Genomic DNA, 18,427 nt, shown 5'->3' on the forward strand with positions numbered 1-18,427 from the left:
ATTGCTATATTTATACACATGTATATGCACACTTTCGTGGGTGCTTCTATATTTGTGTATGTGTGCGAGTGTTTGTATATGTTTACACATGTGTATGTAACAAATGTGTGTGTGTAAAAATATATATATATGTATGTGTATAGACACGTGCACACACACACACACACATAAGCATGTATATTTGTATGCGTATGAGTGTGCAAGTGTGTGTGAGTGCAAGAGTGTGTGTATGTAAATGTCATCAAATTTACATTTGATGCATGTGTGTGTATATGTTTGTGTATGTTTGTGTGTGTGTGTGTGTGTGTGTGTGAGTGTGTCTACTGAACAGATAAATGTAAGCTATTAGTGTTACATCTCTATATACATCTGTTGGGGTGTAATTAAAGATATATATGTGTGGGTAAGTCTATATAACTATATTCTGTGCACATATATATTTATATAGATATAGGAGTATAAATGTGTTTTCGCATAAGAGTATATCTTTTATCTTTTATTTGTTTTACTTGTTACTTTAGACTGCAGTCATACTGGCATACTGCATTGAGGTGAGTATAAGACTTTAGTTCTTCTATACAGGGTGGCCCAAAAGTAGGTTTACAGTTATCACATAGTCACTTTAAATTTCTTTTAAAACCTTTTTTTTCATTTAAATTTCTATCTTACAAATTGAAAAATGAGCTTGACAAAATTAACTAAATTAGCATAGAATAATGGTTTCATATTTTTTTATAATTAAGATCTAAACTGTTAATATATGAATGTGAAAAGAGATTTTTAGGCCACCCTGTATATCTTATTTTGAATTTATAATAGTATACCAATCTAAAGCTGGTATACAAATGTATACCATCTTACACAAACGTTTGTGTACAAGTATTAATATGTATGTCTGTGTAAAAACAGCTAGATGGCAGAATTGTTAGCTTGCCAAGCAAAATGCTTAGTGGCATTTCATGTCTTTATGTTCTGAGTTCAAATTCCGCTAAGGCTGACTTTGTCTTTCATCCTTTCAGGCTCGATAAATTAAGTACCAGTGAAACAATGAGGTCGATGTAATCGACTTGTCCCCTTCCCCAAAATTTCAGGCTTTGTGCTTTTAGTAGAAAGGATTATTATTATCATTAGGTAGAGAGCTGACAAAATCACTAGTACACAGGGCGTGTTGTGTTTTGGGTAAACTGACCACTCATCTCAAGGATATCATATTTCAACCCTAGTCTAGCTAAGAAATTATTTATGACCCCCCCCCCCCCCCCCCCGCAATCCTGGCCAAGACAGCATCATGTTTTTCTGCCATTTAGTATCTTATCTCTTTATCTCTTTTTCTACTTTATAGTTTTTTTTCTTATACCTCATTTTCTTTATTCTTTTATTCCATTTCTTTTATTTCTTCTATTTCTTTATCCCAATTCCTTTATTTCCTTTATTACTTTATTCCAACCCTACTAAATCTTTTTTTTATATGCACCTTACTTTATTATCCGTATTTTTTTCTTATATTACTCCCCTATTTGACTTCTATTATTTTTATATTTTATCTCTTATTTTATATTGTTTTATTTCGTATTTTATATTGTTTTAACCTCTAACTTTTTTCATTTCTGATCTTCTCCTTCTAGCTCATATATGTTAGTTATATACAATCCAATTTATTTATCATTCACTCTACCCTGAATTGTGGTACAATATGGACATATTTTTGAATACCAAGGAACATTTGTGCAGATATAACAATTTAAAGGATAAGCATATTACAATGGATTCTAATAAGTGGACTTTTCCTTTTTCTCTCTCTTTTTCTTTTTTCTTTGTGCTTTTTTCTTTGTGATTTTTTCTTTGTGATGTAATCTTGGGACTGAAAATGTTTGCGGCTGAAGATAGCTTTAAACCATCCTTTCTATCAATTATATACTCATAAAATGATGCAACAACAGTTTGTGTATAAAGCTTGAAACATGTGTACCACGGAATCCTTTGTGTTCTGTTTTCATTTTACGATTTAATATATGTATATACTCTTTTTACTCTTTTACTTGTTTCAGTCTTTTGACTGTGGCCATGCTGGAGCACCACCTTTAGTCAAGCAAATCGACCCCAGGACTTATTCTTTGGAAGCCTAGTACTTATTCTATTGGTCTCTTTTGCCAAACCGCTAAGTTACGGGGACCTAAACACACCAGCATCAGTTGTCAAGCGATGTTGGGGGGATAAACACAGACACACAAACACATACACACATACATATATATATATATATACATATATACGACGGGCTTCTTTCAGTTTCCGTCTCCCAAATCCACTCACAAGGCTTTGGTCGGCCCGAGGCTATAGTAGAAGACACTTGCCCAAGATGCCACACAGTGGGACTGAACCCAGAACCATGTGGTTGGTAAGCAGGCTACTTACCACACAGCCACTATATATATATTTATTTATATTTATATATATATATATATATATATATATATATATATATATATATATATATATATATATATATATATATATATATATATATATATATATATATATATATATATATATATATATATATATATATATATATATATATATAAGCAATGCTAATTCTCTAAATGAAGTATTAACAGTAACTGCACGATAAAGTGTAGTATATTGCCACTTAAGTGTGGCTGACCCCTAGGGGTAGATGTTACTGTTGCTTTTAGCCCCAGGAGGACATCTCCTCCAGCTGGCTTATCGACACACGACTGTGTCCTGTTTGCCAAGGGAAGTTATCCCTCTCACCTCGGTCTGCAGCACGAACGTATCCGGATTTCAGGGTTATTTCCCTTCGTCGGCGTTCGACAGCTGATGACCTTGGTGAGAGAGACAAAAACCTGGCAAACTTATATCTTCTTTTCCAGTGAAATTCTTCACTGATATTGAAAAGGTGAAAACAAGCAATGTTAATTCTCTAAATGAAGTATTAACAGTAACTGCACGATAAAGTGTAGTATATTGCCACTTAAGTGTGGCTGACCCCTAGGGTTGGATGTTACTGTTGCTTTTAGCCCCAGGAGGACATCTCCTCCAGCTGGCTTATCGACACACGACTGTGTCCTGTTTGCCAAGGGAAGTTATCCCTCTCACTTCGGTCTGCAGCACGAACGTATCCGGATTTCAGGGTTATTTCCCTTCGTCGGCGTTCGACAGCTGATGACCTTGGTGAGAGAGACAAAAACCTGGCAAACTTATATCTTCTTTTCCAGTGAAATTCTTCACTGATATTGAAAAGGTGAAAACAAGCAATGTTAATTCTCTAAATGAAGTATTAACAGTAACTGCACGATAAAGTGTAGTATATTGCCACTTAAGTGTGGCTGACCCCTAGGGGTGGATGTTACTGTTGCTTTTAGCCCCAGGAGGACATCTCCTCCAGCTGGCTTATCGACACACGACTGTGTCCTGTTTGCCAAGGGAAGTTATCCCTCTCACCTCGGTCTGCAGCACGAACGTATCCGGATTTCAGGGTTATTTCCCTTCGTCGGCGTTCGACAGCTGATGACCTTGGTGAGAGAGACAAAAACCTGGCAAACTTATATCTTCTTTTCCAGTGAAATTCTTCACTGATATTGAAAAGGTGAAAACAAGCAATGTTAATTCTCTAAATGAAGTATTAACAGTAACTGCACGATAAAGTGTAGTATATTGCCACTTAAGTGTGGCTGACCCCTAGGGGTGGATGTTACTGTTGCTTTTAGCCCCAGGAGGACATCTCCTCCAGCTGGCTTATCGACACACGACTGTGTCCTGTTTGCCAAGGGAAGTTATCCCTCTCACCTCGGTCTGCAGCACGAACGTATCCGGATTTCAGGGTTATTTCCCTTCGTCGGCGTTCGACAGCTGATGACATTGGTGAGAGAGACAAAAACCTGGCAAACTTATATCTTCTTTTCCAGTGAAATTCTTCACTGATATTGAAAAGGTGAAAACAAGCAATGTTAATTCTCTAAATGAAGTATTAACAGTAACTGCACGATAAAGTGTAGTATATTGCCACTTAAGTGTGGCTGACCCCTAGGGGTGGATGTTACTGTTGCTTTTAGCCCCAGGAGGACATCTCCTCCAGCTGGCTTATCGACACAAGACTGTGTCCTGTTTGCCAAGGGAAGTTATCCCTCTCACCTCGGTCTGCAGCACGAACGTATCCGGATTTCAGGGTTATTTCCCTTCGTCGGCGTTCGACAGCTGATATATATATATATATATATATATATATATATATATATATATTGTTGCAAGATTTCCATTGAGTTTCAACCATCACTCTCAGAGTTTCCCATCTCAGGACTATGATCAACTACATCAACACGAAAGACATTAACGCCTACGCATATATGGCTTGAGTAGTCAGCACAGGCAGACATCTTATCATCGATGCAGTGAACTTTAAAGAAAATGTACAAGTTTTCCTGCCAAATAGCTTGATAGCAGTTTCTAGAAAATTTGGCTTACATTTATAAAACGTTAGCCAATTTAACTTCAAACAAAAGTCATTCAGCATTCCATGCGAAACTGTATCACTTTATTCAATGAACTGTTCTCTCACACTTTCTCTTTTCCTCTCTAAATATGCTTTTGTTGAACTGTTATGTCAAATCACGTACATAGTGCTGATATACAAAAGTTTAACTCTTTTTACTTACTTGGTTTTCAATAACTAAGAACTACTTTGCTAATATCGCTTAGCAGTCATTGGACAGTGGCCATGCTGGGACAATGCCTTGAAGGTTTTTAGTGGAAAAAATCGTTCCCACTTCTTATTTTAAGTCTGTAAGTATTCTATCGATTTTTTTTTTTTTTTTTTTTTTTTTTTGCTGAACAGTTAAGTAGGAGTCAGCTAAGTTACAGGGACCAATTGTCAAGCAATGGTTGAGGATAGACAGTGCAACACACAAATACACACACACATACACATTATGATGTATTATGTTTGTTGTTACATGAACGTTATTCCATTGAATTATTCATATGTACTCATGTAAATATAAATGATGCAGGTTCATAAAACATGTGGAAACACCATACAAATATATATCAAAGTTTAGACAAAATGAAAAAGTACTTATCATAAGAAAATAACCCATAAAACTGACTGAATTTAGAATTCGGAAAGCCAAACAAGTTAACATCCAAGAATTCAAACAACCAAATCCCAAAACATACAAAAATGAAAAATACTATTCCTTATACTTCAACTTTTAACTCAAGGAACACCAAAGTTTCCACCAACAACTGTCTATAAGTATCAGTATTATTACTTGGACCAAAAAATGAAGAACATCTTGGAAAAACATCTAATTATAAAGGGCATGAGAAGTAAAACTACTAAAAACCACTAAAAAGGATATTGACCTATGCAAAGCTACATACATAGACAGTAGACCCTAAATAAGTATGTGTTACCAACCAACCAACCTCTAAAGTATGTAACTACCCAAATTTTACTTCAAAATGAGCCCTCCTCCAAAATTAAAACAATCACTCCTGAAATTAGGATAACCTAATTTACATTATAACATGTAAAGGTTGCCAAGAATATTACATCAGACAGAATGACGGTACACAGCAATGGATCAACGAAGTAGCATATTTCATTAACAAATACAAACCAGAACTCAATGCACTATACTTTAGTTAACTCACAATACTGACTGTAGATGCATAACACCTTCCGACTGCTGAAATCAGTACAAAGTTTAGTAAATAATAACAAAGGAGTTATGAATCTTACTATAATAGACGTTATGTCTGTCTGTCTGTCTGTTCCCTCTTCACGGTCAAACAGCTGGACAAATGGTCACAATGTTTTTCGGGATTATGAGGGAGGTAATCAGGAAGGTTCTTAGTGGAAAAAATGTGAAAAAGTATGATTATTTAGTGGATATTGGGTTTTGTATTAATAAATCACCTTTGATTTTTTTTTTTTGTTAAAATTCCAGCAATGAGGATTAACTCTGGATTTCCCCCACCATATAGTTTGTGAATTTAGAGGGTTTAGATTTGTGATACTATCCTATTATTTCCCATCTTAGATGGGCAGATTTGCTATCTTACTATAATGGGTGTTAGTGGAGGCGCAATGGCCCAATGGTTAGAGCAGCGGACTCGTGGTCATAAGATCGCGGTTTCGATTCCCAGACCGGGTGTTGTGAGTGTTTATTGAGCGAAAACACCTAAAGCTCCACGAGGCTCCGGCAGGGGATGGTGGCAAACCCTGCTGTACTCTTTTACCACAACTTTATCTCACTCTTACTTCCTGTTTCTGTTGTGCCTGTAATTCAAAGGGTCAGCCTTGTCACACTGTGTCACGCTGAATATCCCCGAGAACTACGTTAAGGGTACACGTGCCTGTGGAGTGCTCAGCCACTTGCATGTTAATTTCACGAGCAGGCTGTTCCGTTGATCAGATCAACTGGAACCCTCGACGTCGTAAGCGGCGGAGTGCCAACACACACACATAATGGGTGTTATGTCTGTCCGTCTCTTTGTCTGTTCCCTCTTCACATCCAGATAGTTGGACTAATGGCTACAATATTTTTGGGGATTATAAAGTTGATTGTCAGGAAGGTTTTTAGCATTAAAAAATCAGAAAGTATGATTATTTCATGGGTATCGATTTTTGAATTGATAAACCACCTTTGCATTTTTATTAAAAATTCACCATGAGCAGCTCTGGGATTTTCATTGCATAGTTCGTGGCCCCATCGTAGATTCAAAGGGGACATGAGGACGGTTAATAGCAAAAATAAATTGGAAAAAGTGTGTGTCAGTATATAGTGTGTGTGATTATTTGGTGGTTATTGAAGTGTGTCAATCTCAGGATTCAAAATGGCTAATCAAAGCAGCTGTTGTTTGCATCTCAGTTTTGTCAATCAAAATAACCCATGGTACCAGAACATCCAGACATTATTTGTATAGAACAGTGAGAGGTAAGTCTTTGTTTGATTTTTTGTAAACCTAAAGATTACACTCACACATTCACAGCAAACAAGGTACAGGGTCAGACTTTAGATGGTGTAGGTGTACTTTTACCCTCTCTGATGTTTACACATGGCCAGTTATACGTCACTGTGAGTAGACTGACAGACTCCAGTAATTTGCAAATTAGTGTCAACCAAACAGAAAACATCGTCTGCAAAGAAGTTTTGTAATCATATTGATATTATCGAAAGGAATATGATTCATGATTTAAATAAGGAAATTTGTGATCTTTGTAAACAGCTAAAATAAAAGTATATCTAAACAACATGTTTTCTTAATACTTTTTATGTAGTGGATGAAGGAAGCTCTGGCTTTCGTTAGGAGTGGTCTGCATAACCATTCATGATACAGAGGCTGGGAGCCTATTTCAGTTCAGGAGTGAATCATCATCGTATATCACTTTGTTGCAAACACGTCATATAGCTGCAGTAGAATGCTATATCATCAACAATAATGTGATTTCTCTAAGACATAGCCCAGTAATCTATCAAGTCCATTTACACATTTCTCAATACATTCTGCTGTTATGACTTCCCTCCCTCATTTTATGCCTCCGTCCAATAACTGCTCAGATTGGAAATGAACAGAAACATAGCTGTTAATATGTTTACACAAATGTCCTCCTTATGTATTACCTCTTGAATGTATGTAGGCTGATATTCCTTCTCTCCTTTATGTATAAGTGGAAGCATGTATGTACATCTATATGTTCTCTGAGTGTGTGTGTGTATGTAAGCTGAACATCAGTGTAAACCGAATCCTGGTCAGCCAAATGTAACTTTTAAAAACTTCGACTACAAAACCTGTTTTAATTGCAGCACAAAAAAAAAAAAAAAAAAATGTATACAATAAAATTTTTTTCTATGCACGACTTGAAATAACATGTGATCCATTTTTTGTTCCTTCTTTCATTTTTACTTGTATTATATCTGTCAAACTTACCTTATAAATATGCACATCAAAATATATATATATATACTCAGTTAAACATGTATATGTAAACATTGTGTAAAAACGTACTTTTTTATTTTCATTTTCATACATACAAATACATACAATATTACTCTTCATTCTTTATGTTAAAAAGTTAAATTTGTTTAAATTAAACAAAAAGCATATATAATTAAATAAAAATTTTATACATTTTCAAACTTTTCTCAGTGCTTTATATACATATACATGCATACATACATACATATATATATATATATATATATATATATATATATATATATATATATTACAAACTATTAATTTGATTGGTGAGTGAATAAGGAATGTCCCTATATTATTCTAACAAATAAAATATATATATATATATATATATATATATATATATATATATATATAATATGGCTAAACTGACAATATGACCATCCCCAAATACAACAACATACATATATATATATGTATACAAAAAATTAAGAAGGAAATAAATAAATCGGTGTATATAATTTCTCTCCTTAATTTTATATTCCTGAACCTCAATTGGAGCGCTTCTTGGTAGAGCAGTATAAAGTGGATAAATATATCATTTATTTCTTCATTATATATGTGTATATATATATATATATATATATATATATAAATTCAAAAAAGGATGAAACTCTTTTACAAGAATTTTATCAAGAAGCCAGTGTGTAAAAAAATTCATAAGGGAAATTTCTATTCCCAAGAATATAATTATTCGTTTATATTTATATAAAGGGCTAGGTACTAAATGTGGTCATTTTGAGAAGTCCACTGTGTGGCGTTATTATTTTTCTGTTATAATGCCCTTTATATAAATATAAACGAATATATATATATATATATATATATATATATATATACTAGCTGAGTTATGTGGTAATACCTGGAAAAGCGGGGGTTATTTACAGCTCCTGATCCCATTACATCGTTTCAGTTCTGTCCCATTCCCTGTTCAGTTCCGCTCCCATTCCTATCCCCAATCCTATGTTCATATATAAATTTTAGAATCAGGTGTAATTAAGCCTTTAAATATTTTATTAACCTTTATGGTAATAGCTTATTGCTAAAAATAGATATTACAGATTATTAATACGATTATTGGGTGAATAAGGTATGTCGTCGTCGTCGTTGTCGTCGTTTAACGTCCGCTTTCCATGCTAGCATGGGTTGGCCGATTTGACTGAGGACTGGTGAAACCAGATGGCTACACCAGGCTCCAATCTGATTTGGCAGAGTTTCTACAGCTGGATGCCCTTCCTAACGCCAACCACTCAGAGAGTGTAGTGGGTGCTTTTACGTGTCACCCGCACGAAGGCCAGTCAGGTGGTACTGGCAACGGCCACGCTCAAAATGGTGCATTTCATGTGCCACCCGCACAAGAGCCAGTCCAGGGGCACTGGCAACGATTTCGCTCGAAAGAAAAAAGAATGTCCCTATATTATTTTAAGAAATGAATATGCATCTAAGTAAAATAAATGAGTTGACTGGGAAAGCGAGGGTTATTCTCAGTTCCCGTTTACCATTACACCGTTCCATGTCCTATCCTGTTTCTTGTTCAGTTCTCATCTTATTCAGTTATGCCCAACCCATCGTTTATGGTAATAGTTTATTGCTAAAAATAGGTATTACAAACTATTAATTCGATTGGTAGGTGAATAAGGAATGTCCCTATATTATTCTAACAAATGAATATGCATCTGGGTAAAATAAATTAGATAAATAGATAGATTTACAAATACATTGACAAATAGTCTGTGTATTATAGCTGGCGTTGTTGCGTATCGTAATTTATCGTAGCGTGGCATGATAAAAATGATTAAGATGTTTTGGTTATTTGGATTTAATTCATCAAATTAATCTCATGGTGAAGCAACTTCCAGGTCATTGGTCATTGCATTGTTCCATGTCCTATCCATGAATCCTGCAGGTGACTGTGTCCTTAATGTGACCTTAGTGTGTCGTACGGGTGCTACATGCAGAATTGTTTTCCTTTTGTAAAGCTGAGTTGTTCTCACAAAGGTCGCATGTTGTTTACATGAAGGAGTGCATGGCTGAGCCTTACAGAAGCCTTACTTAATTCATATCAGTAGATGTGTTATTGATTTGTAAATATGTGCCACTGGATGTTAGTTTAATGTGTATGCAAAGTTGCATCAAGATTAGTTCATTGGTCTAGGCAGCAAGATGGTAACAGACAGACTGAAATTGCTATTTATGTATAAGATATATATACAGGGTTGACCAAAAGTCACCTAACAGTAAATCAAAACCATTTAATTCCAAAATTTATGTTTAACAACTAAATGAATTTAATAAAAGCATTATAAAAATTTAATAAAACATCATGAAAATTGTCCAAACTGAAATCTTGCTTGAGCAACACATTTTTCGAGTCAATACAGAATTACAGATAGTACTTATGGAATTTTGATTTACTGTTGGTTGACTTTTGGCCAACCTTGTATATATATATATATATATATATATATATATATATATATATATATATATGATGGTCTTCTTCCAGTTTCTGTCTACCAATCCACTCATAAGGCTTTGGTCAGCTTGAGGCTATAGTAGAAGACACTTCCCCAAGATGCCACACAGTGAGACTGAACCCGGAACAATGTGGTTGGGAAGCAAGCTTCTCACCACACAGCCACAATGGTAACTTTCTGACCCGGTTATATGCTATAACCACGAATATACTTCTTGGCAATATAAAAATATAACCTCTCAGATTCTCTTTTAGAGTGTACTTTTTCTTGACTTATGGACAACTGACCAATAATATATGTACACACACACACACACACATATGTATGTGCGTGTGTTTGTGTGTATGTGTGTATTCTTTTATTCTTTTAATTGTTTCAGTCATCTGACTGCGGCCATGCTGGAGCACCACCATAAAGGGTTTTAGTCAAAGAAATCAATCCCAGAACTTATTCTTTGTAAGCCTAGTACTTATTCTATCATCTCTTTTGCTGAACAGGGACATATACACACCAGCATCAGTTGTCAAGTGATGGCGGGGGGGGGGGGGCATACACAGACACACGCACACATAAATATATACACACACATATATATACAACAGGCTTCTTTCAGTTTCTGCCTACCAAATCCACTCATAAGGCTTTGCTCGACCCGAGGTTATAGCAGAAGACACATGTCCAAAGTACCACGTCAACTTTGCCCATCTTCATTCTGGGATTGATAAGTAAGGTACCAATGACATCACGGAATCAATTCTTCTCTTTCTTTCTCACTCTCTTTCTTTTTCCCTCTCTCACTCTTTCTTTTTCACTTTCTCTTTCTCTTTCTCTGATTTGTTTAGTAAACAAGATAGATAAAAATTAGGAAAATTTGCAGATAAAAAAATTGGTCAAATGTCAAAAACTTCCAGTATTAGTAATAGTGTTGTTTATATTACAGTTGTTTGTGTATGCATATATATGTGTGTCTGTATGAGTGTGTGTGTGTGCATGCATGTGTGTGTTTATGTATGTTGGGGGCTCCACATGTGTGTGTGTATGTATGAGTGGATGTTCAATTTTAACAGTTAATTTCAACACATGTTCAAGTTAATGTGCATACACACACACAGAGATACACAGATACACACATGTTCTTATGTTGATACACATGTACACCTATACTCAAGCTCATATGAAAAAAAGTGTGTGTGACGGGGTATACTGTTCATTGTCGAATCAGTAAAAAGAAGTATTCAATCCAGTGAAAATAGCTATCATTAAATGAACATAGAGGTTATATGTGAGCTACTTCAAGTTTCATGCTTGGATCGCGTAGTAATTCAATCGATTTTTATAGTGTATCATGGAAATTGGTCAGGCTCAAACTTCATGGCTATTCTATAAAGCAAGGAAAGAAAAAAATTATGGGAAAATGTTAAGGGAAAGGGCAGGGCAAAGGTTATAATTCTTTAATCTGTTAAATTAAAAATATTGTTAATATTGTGCTTACACCTGAAACCTAGTAGGAGGTTGTTGAATGGTAGAAAAGCTAAACTTCTCTAAGCTGTGTATCTAATCTGTGTATCTAATCTGGTAACTTTTTCATCTCGCATTTTGAAGGCTAGTGCAGTTCAATCTAATAAGGGCGTGTATTTTTTCAGCTATATTAATGTATGCAGCTTGCTAGCTTTCTGGCTTCCTTTTTGTCTACGTGCTACTGATGATTGGCATATAGTTTTTTGAATTCTCTTTCACACAGTTTAATATAAATTTTCTTTTGGCTCCCTTATTTAGCAGAACAGAGGTGACTTTGACTTTGAACAAGACTGAGCTAACTATGCATGCTTGATGTATGCATTTCCACAAGTTTCTGTTATCGAACTGGAAGACACAACTCATCAGATTCAACATAATTTAACTCGCTTAAGTCTAGCTCCTGTTTGACTACTCCCACTAGGTGTAGTTATCATAGATGTAAACAATAATCAACAATAATGATAGTCTTTATTTAATCAGTTAAAGGGAAATAATTTTTGCCCTCTACTTAACATTTTCGTCTCGTTTTTCTTGAAATATTTTCTTGTTTTTCTCTTTCTTATGAACTCACAGAGTATAACCATGTCATTTGGGCCTGAACAATTGCCAGATTGTGCATGATACGCTTCAAAGGCTCGTCTGATTACTACACAATCCAAACATGTATGATAAAGAAAGCTAACATGTGATCTTATATACCAGAACATCATGGATACATTCAGGATTCAACTTAATTGCTTATTGTGGAAATATTTACTGCATGTATATCTTGGATTTTCAGCTGTAAAGACAAGTTAAACAATATTGTAATTTAATTACACTGTAAGGCAGTGAGTTGACAGAATCATTATCCTGCCGAGAAAAATGCTTATCGACATTTCTCCTGTCTTTATGTTCAGAGTTCAAATTCTACCAAGGTCGACTTTTCCTTTCATCTTTTTGGGGTCAATAAAAATATGTACCAGTGAAGCACAGAGGTTCAGATTTACACTTGGATTTACAGACCGTTTTCCATCCATTACACTGATCAACACATATTTTCCAACACAAGGTTTATCAACAGTTTTTACCTAATTTTGGGGTGCTGAATCCAAATCTGGCATCAGATTTCGCCTATCACATCAGATTTTTGAGATATAAAATCTTTTAGGTTTGCTAGAAACAGCTATTTAATGCTCATAAAGGTAGAATCAAATATACGTAGATGCATTTTTGATAGACAATATGTCATTTTTTAAAAATCTAATAAATCAAATTACAAAGTCGTGGGAGTAAATGCACATTAGCATGTAAGAATTAAGCTTGGTGATAACAAAATCTGAATACAAAATCTTTATTCATTGTGGTCATTCATTCTGATCATTTCATTACTGCAAGAACTTCCTCTTTTTTGTCAATTTCTTGTGCACAGCTTCTGGAATGTCTCACATCAAGCTCCAGCAGTAATCTGCCATCATGTTTGAGTTCCATCTGCCTTGGTAGCATTCTTCCATTACTTTTATGTCTTGATGAAAGTGTTCACCTTGTTCTTCACTAACATCACCCAAGTTCTCTGGAAACTTACCCAAGTGACTGTGTAGGTAGTGCAATTTAATGTTCATTCTACATCCAAATGCTTGCAAACTCAAGAGCAGTTCTTTCACAATCTCTTGATAATTGACAGTTTTCTTGTTTCCAAGGAAATCAGCACCACATCAAAGAAGGTGTTCCAAGCTCTAGCCTCAGCTGCTCTCATTGTTGTAACAAAATGTAGATTCCCTGAGGAATGTTCTTATTTGAGGTCAGTCAAATATTCCTGTCCTCTTCTTCTTGTCACTGAGACTTGGAAAGGTTGTACATATATATCTGAAGCAATCTCCACTGTGATCAAAAGCTTTGATGAATTGTTTCATTATACCAAGTTTCAACACAGGTTTTGCACCCAGGTTTTGTTCAGGTTTCCAAGTGCTACTTTAAAGTAAACAAGATACATCTTCTTGACAAAGTTATTAATGTTGTGCCTTTGAGCTTGTGGAGTAATGTTTCCACAGATGTAACAGAAAATATTGAGGTCATTATAGCACGTCCTCCTTTTTGATGTTGTATCCTTAAGTAAATCATAGTGGTTTAGTTCACACCTGAAAAGAAGAGAAATGGTTTTAAAGCAAAACTCGGCTTGAACATATTATTCAAAATTAGCATGACAAACCAGCCAAAATCCTCACAAAAAGTAGTGTAAAGTAAACTTTTGCTATGCACCAGGTAAATAAAGGTATATACCGGTAGCACAAAAATGTAATGTGATGGAGCAAATCTGAAGTCAGTTTTGGAATCTGCACACAAAAATTAGTCTAAAACAGCTCTAAGATTTTATGCCAGAGAATAAAAGTTTTATTTTGACCAGTGGATAGAAAAGAATTTTGGTCTGCATGTGTTTGAATCATTTCTTACTTTCTTCATCATCATCATCATCATCATCGTTTAACGTCCGCTTTCCATGCTAGCATGGGTTGGACGATTTGACTGAGGACTGGTGCAACCAGATGGCTACACCAGGCTCCAATCTAATTTGGCAGAGTTTCTACAGCTGGATGCCCTTCCTAACGCCAACCACTCAGAAGGGAAGCATATGTTCTTTAACAATTTCATTTTCTATGAAAACATCTTTTCCTTTTTTTTTTTTTTTGTGAAGGGAAACACTTTCATCTTCATATTCACTTTCATAACAGTAAGACAAGGAAAATATTCAAATTTATTGTTATCATTGTCTTTTGACATTACAGCCATTTTTTTTTTTTTACTATGCATTTTGTTCTCACTTAACATATAAACAGCATTCACAATGGAACAAAATAGATGACTTAAAACAACAAGAAAAAGAATGCTATGTTACCTGCAAAGAATGAGAAATGAACCAACAAGGGAAAAGTTTAAGACTAAGCTAATGGTTAAAAAGAACCAGCTGAACTGAGCACAAACGTGTAAGCATGTGTGTGTGTGTGCATGCATGCGTGCATGCACGTGCATGTGTCTGGATGCATATGTATACATAAATACTTATGTGTGGACATACAGGTGGTAGAGGAAGGTAGGATAACTGGAACAAATTTCACAAGAGTGCATGCTTTTTTCTTTTTAGAACACTGTTAAATTTATAAATGTATTACATAAGAGGTAGATAAATCTACTACACAGGCATCCTTGTGTACAACAAACTCAACAAACACGTTCAGAGAGATTCCTGAGAAAAGGGACTTTTTTTTTACCCAAGCCTAAACGTTGAACTTGCACAGTAAGGCAAACTGGAACATACAATGAGGCATGTTGGAACACCAGTAATTGTAGGATAATTCAAGAATTACATTGGCATCATTTAAATTTTCAGTTCCAATCATGTATTTTAATAGAGTAACTTCAAATAAGATTGACTGTCACTTTGGTTTGTTGCCTTTAAATAGAGTTTATTGATCCATACCATGTCCTTGCATTTATTTTAACTTATAGGCTGATAGTTCAAGAGGAAATACAAGTTTCTGCTGTCGACATTTTGTTCTCCTATTGTTGTACGGAGTAAGCAAAATGAATACCATCTCATCCCATTCATGTGTGCATATTTCAGAATCTTTTGCAATCCTGAATTTGAGTTGCACAAAACTTCTGATCAGAATATGTTTTGTGGTTTATTCTATTAACTTCGTTTATTTTAGTAACTACAGCAACATTATAGTGCATCTTTTTCTTCTCTGCAAAACACACAAGAACATAATCTCTTGTGCCTACATTTGATAAGTTTGTAGCATGGTTATGACAAAGACTTATTGTTAGTGTATATACATCATTTATTGCTACATTATTACAAGGCTCCATGTCATACAAGCAGAGTCAATCTTAAATGAATATTGTGTTTTACAGGTGCCAAAGATCTTCCATAGATAATTGATAATTAGCTGATTTTTCACATCAATTGCTTCAGTTATGTATAGCTGCATTGCTTCTTCATCCATTTCCAGGTTGAGTATAAAGTTGTGAAAACAGCTTTCAGGATAATCGTGCTAGTTTGAGTATGAAGTCATGTTGTGTTTTTGATTTAGTTAGATTAGCTGTAACTGTAATTTGGGTGAAATTACTCGTGATAGAATAGAATAATTCAATATTGTTTTGATTTAGGATTTTATGGAAGTGTTTGTCTAATAATACTAAGAACAACTCTTTGGCAATGAGGGTTTGCATTTGCATGTTATAAGGTAGATTATATCAATCTATATTTCTTTCCTGGTGTTTTGTAGGGTAAAGGGATGTGTTTGTGCTGTAGTTGGTAAATCAACTTTCTCAATGATGCACTTCCTTGCAGTGTTGAACATTCACTTTGAAGATGTTTTCATTAGAAGGCAATGCAAGCAGATTTTTTTAATGCACGTGGAGTAGTTAGAAATTTATAGATATTTTTCAAGTTTTTTTTTAAATAGAAATATTAATTTTACGTTAAAATTACCCGCCAGGTTAAATATTTTCACTTATGTAACTGCTGCTATTGTTCGCTACCAACCCATGAAAGCATCGTAATGATCCCAACCTTGCAACTACTTTCTTTACTTTCACACTCTGATTTCAACGCAACTTAGAAATATATTTAATCAGTCCTTTACATATTCACGAGCTACACCAAAGCATTTTGACTTCTTAACTGGATATTCCCTGTCTTTAGAACATCCATTGTTTTTGTTTTCCTCGTTATTCTATTTTTAACTGATATATTTTTCCAAGCTCCTTTTCTTTTTTGGTCACAAAAGTTGAAACTTCTGTAATGTAATAGTTACGCAAAATAAATGAAGTGTTTATAACTTTGGCAATGGGTGTGCACTGGTGTAAGAAGAATTTTCAGCATCCAGGTCCACAGTGATTGGCCAGAGAAAATTTTTCGCATTTTGACTCTTCATCTGTGCTTTGAGGCAAATTTCCCTCTTGTCCTCTTCTTGCTGCACCATTGCGGGTGTGTTTACCTGCTAGTATTTTGTTGATTTGCATACATGTACATTAAAAGGAGGAAAAAATATACATATAGGTCAACATATGGGGCATACAAAACAGCAAAATGAACTTTTGAATATAAATAAAAAAAAGAAAAAAAATGGAAAGCCTGTAAGTACAACTAATACTTCATATACAATACCCTGATTGTCACATACAAAATATACTGCTTAGATAACATATACCGAATAAGGAACAGATTAAATATTTGAGATGAACAAGACAAAACAAAATTACCTCTTGAATAAAACAGAATGAAACAAATGGACTTAAAATAAACACAACGTTGTCTATAAAACAATTAAACTTTGTGCATAAATAAATCAATTGGCAACAGAAACACTATTGGCTGAGACAGGATATATAATGAGTTTTATAATGTAAATATATTGTGAACACAATACAAAAATGCTATCAGACATAGTTTAGAAGTGGTGTCCTCTCAAAAATATAATTCCCATTTGAAAGGCTTGTCTTTTTTACTGCTAGCTTTCTTATCTTGCTTGGCTTTACAGCAAAAGCTTCACTATATTAAAGACCTCTTACTAATTATGTTTATTGTAAGGTGTATCACCCACAGTTAAGCTACATATTGCAATCTTACACCAATGTCGGCCATCAACCAGCCAACATGATCAGAATGCCAGGCTGGGCATCAAACTCTCAGTCCAAGTGTAAGATATGAGAATGAATTAATCATAAGTAGGGCAGACTTTGTGATAATTACAAAAGGATTAAACAAAGCACAATCACTCAAAGTTATCATGATGCCTAACACACTTTCCCCACCTCTACTATTGATCAGAATCCTGGTGTTTTGGGGTTCCAAATGCATACTGGGAATTACACAGATTCTATGATGCATAAATGAACCAGTACCCAGAATCCAAGGGAGTTTAGATGAATGATAGCTTAAATGACGTCTGCCACATTTCTTTGATTTTCATGAGTGACATTCAGACAACTTCGCTGAAACAACTACTACAAAATGCCCAGTCAATAATAATGTTACTGTGTATATGTTTACCATAAACCTTTACAAAAAATGATCTTATCCCTACAATTGGTGAAAAGAAACAACTATATTTCTAATTAGGCACCAAATTTGCTGATAAAGGAGACACAAGAAGAATTTCGTTAGATTCTCACTTGATAGTTTCTCAAATGGAACTCATAATGAAATACTCAAGAAACATCTAAAACAACACAATTATTCTGTTAAATCCTCACCTGTTTATGGTAGTTCACACACATCCTATGCAGAATTAATTCTGTTGTCCTCAAAGCTCTGAACTAACTGAATGCTGGATCTGCTGGTGATACTGACACTATCAGGCTATGCCATTTGAAACTGAGAAACTTGATCAATAATCAATGTGATCAATCAGCCACTACACTTTTGATGGTTATTACACAAC

The 18,427-nt window shown here is 34.8% G+C and overlaps 2 long non-coding RNA genes across 2 annotated transcripts in view; both read left to right on the forward strand.

Moving 5' to 3' along the window:
• The first annotated feature begins 260 nt into the window (after window positions 1-260).
• LOC128249856 (uncharacterized) lies at window positions 261-1,976 on the forward strand. Its single transcript, XR_008265978.2, has 2 exons — window positions 261-551; window positions 1,626-1,976. It is a non-coding gene; the product is annotated as an uncharacterized LOC128249856 (long non-coding RNA).
• A 4,848-nt stretch (window positions 1,977-6,824) lies between these two features.
• LOC128247651 (uncharacterized) overlaps window positions 6,825-18,427 on the forward strand; it is a 56,059-nt gene continuing 44,456 nt past the window's right edge. Inside the window, exon 1 of the long non-coding RNA XR_016241942.1 lies at window positions 6,825-6,962. This is a non-coding gene — a long non-coding RNA (uncharacterized LOC128247651). The remainder of the gene's footprint in view (window positions 6,963-18,427) is intronic.

This window comes from Octopus bimaculoides, chromosome 1, assembly GCF_046866305.1.
Source record: "Octopus bimaculoides isolate indiv1 chromosome 1, ASM4686630v1, whole genome shotgun sequence".
NCBI classification, from domain to species: domain Eukaryota; kingdom Metazoa; phylum Mollusca; class Cephalopoda; order Octopoda; family Octopodidae; genus Octopus; species Octopus bimaculoides.